General features: G+C 39.6%; 1 long non-coding RNA gene across 1 annotated transcript; it reads right to left on the bottom strand.

The window, feature by feature from the left end:
- Positions 1-283: 283 nt before the first annotated feature.
- Positions 284-2,311, bottom strand: LOC107664811 (uncharacterized). The gene is made up of 3 exons (XR_001631492.1): positions 2,270-2,311; positions 2,096-2,166; positions 284-342 (listed from the first exon to the last, which is right to left on the bottom strand). It is a non-coding gene; the product is annotated as an uncharacterized LOC107664811 (long non-coding RNA).
- Positions 2,312-2,362: the final 51 nt, after the last annotated feature.

Genomic DNA, 2,362 nt, shown 5'->3' on the forward strand with positions numbered 1-2,362 from the left:
CTAATTCAATCGCTTCTCTCTCCATGTTAGCCAGTGGATGACAAAGCTCCTCCACCAAGCTCTTCATAATTATGTCTTACCTTTAAAGAGCATTTTACAAAACAACACCCACCACTGTTCTCAATAATTAAAATCTCATAAAATGAGAGACACTCAGTGATGCCGTGTCCAATTATAGACCTGTGTCTGCTGTTCCTACATAAGTAATGTTTGAGTGAGGCAGCAAACATCTGTCCAGGCTGTATGATGCATGCTGGACACAGCATCTGTTCATTCTGACTTGTGCTTACCTGGTTGCCAGCAGCCTTCTTCTTATTCATCTGACTGCTTCTCTGCTGGGCGCTGAAGGTATAAACAAAACAAAAAAAAAGAAATATCTATAAAGAGCACAAAACAATTGGAACTAATGGATATCTAATAGCCACAAAACCATTGAAGTGAGTTTGAATTTTGGGGGTCATTGCCAAAAAGCAGATACTGATATCACCATCAGACTTTTTCACAATCTTAACCAGCAAGACCTCCTAAAGTCTGGAATACACACCATTTTAAAGTGCCCCTATTATGCCATTTCGAATATTGCCTTTCATGTAGTGTGTAATGTAGCTTTATGTGAATGTAAACTATCTGCAAAGTGGTAAAGCTGAAAGTGCACGATAAATAAAGTTATTGTGTCCCAAAAGAAATAACTGACTCTGAACAGCCTAAACGAGTCGTCAGGAATTCAAATCCCACTTTCGTGACGGTTTGCATAATGCCCACCAATGATCTACGTTGTCCGGCCGTGAAGAAATTGACCCGCCCTCAAACACTGTAGCTTGTTCATGTGGGTAACATCATGTCGAGAAGACACTGTGTCCTACACTGTGAAAGTAAATTTGTTTTATTTTCCCTTCCGAAAGATGAGGCTGTAAAGAATCAGTGGTTAAAATTCAACGCAGTACAACCCCGATCTTTTTTTTGTGTTCCTGTCATTTTACTGACGACTGCTTCTCTAATCTCAGGGAGTTCAACGTGGGATTCACAGAACGCTTGCTCTTGAAAGATGGCTCAGTATCCAGTTTATTTGGACCAGCTGGCTCCACCGAATCACAACCTGTAAGTATGATAAATAATAGATGCTTATATTTTCTACTGAGCGTTCAAAATACGGAACTATGGCAGTGGGCGTATTGTTACACACACTATGACTTTTAAGTCATAACGAATCCGAACACAACAAACTCACACAAAAACGTGACCCACTGCTAGGCGACATGTGACAAATGAAAAAAATATGTGCTCTAAAATCGGCTCAAAGTATCAAACATTTCTGATATTATCTGATCTGATGGAGGCTAAAAAACTGGAGTCTGTGTCCATCGTACACTGCCCGATTTTCTTTGAACATGGTCAACTCAGACTGCTGACTGACTCTGACTTTCGGCTGCTAGCATCAACACGTCCAGACTGCAAATCCAGGCAAAGATCTGTACAAAAGTAGTGTAGTGTATTCCAACCTTTAGTTGACTACCTTTACCAGTTAAATTGCAAAAGTTGGAGAACAGAATGGCTTATGCTGGTCCACACACTAGACTATCACCAAACTCACAATTCTGCATTCAGTAGTGTTGATCAGAGTAGATTATAAATTCCATGGATCTGATTCTGCCAAAGGATTTATAAAGGGCGAAACTGAAGAAGGTTAGAATAATAACTCAAATGTACGGCGAACAATGAACAGACACTTTTAAACTGTACAATTATTGTACAGTCATATTTAGCATGTCTTTATGAATCAGTCTGTAGGTCTACTGTGAATATCTAGGGATCAAAGAGGACACAATCACTGTGCCTTTGAAAAATAATTTCCCGACTGAGAAAAAGGAACGTGAACTCAAGTCGGAAAGCTCTAATAATACAAATCCAACACATCTTATAATGGTTAATGATGAGACCATAGAATTGCTCTTCAGAAAGCATTCATTGAATGACATTTTCAGTATTAGTTTCTATGAACCTGATGGTATCCTCACAGTTATGTTGGAGTGTTCTAGCTGTTTGCATTTTTAGGTGACAAACAATAATGTTAGTAAATGGTTAATAATGTTCTTACTTTGCAAAACCGATGAAATCCTCATGATTGGTGTTCATGTAGGCTAGCTCAATGTCAATTAGCAGCATGACCTGATGGCAGGAAAAGAATACACATGTCGCTATTTGTTTTTCAGTTTTACCACATGAGTTTGTATATGTGAGGGTTGGCAGGCGTGTGGTAGAAAGGCAGTACCTGATCCTTAGTGCGACTCTCTCAATCATGGATGTGCTGGGTGACAATCCTCTCCATTTCCTCTCTAAGCATGGGGTACTGAGCCAACTGTCC

This window comes from Sinocyclocheilus anshuiensis, unplaced genomic scaffold (assembly GCF_001515605.1).
Source record: "Sinocyclocheilus anshuiensis isolate Anshui unplaced genomic scaffold, SAMN03320099.WGS_v1.1 scaffold135, whole genome shotgun sequence".
NCBI classification, from domain to species: Eukaryota; Metazoa; Chordata; class Actinopteri; order Cypriniformes; family Cyprinidae; genus Sinocyclocheilus; species Sinocyclocheilus anshuiensis.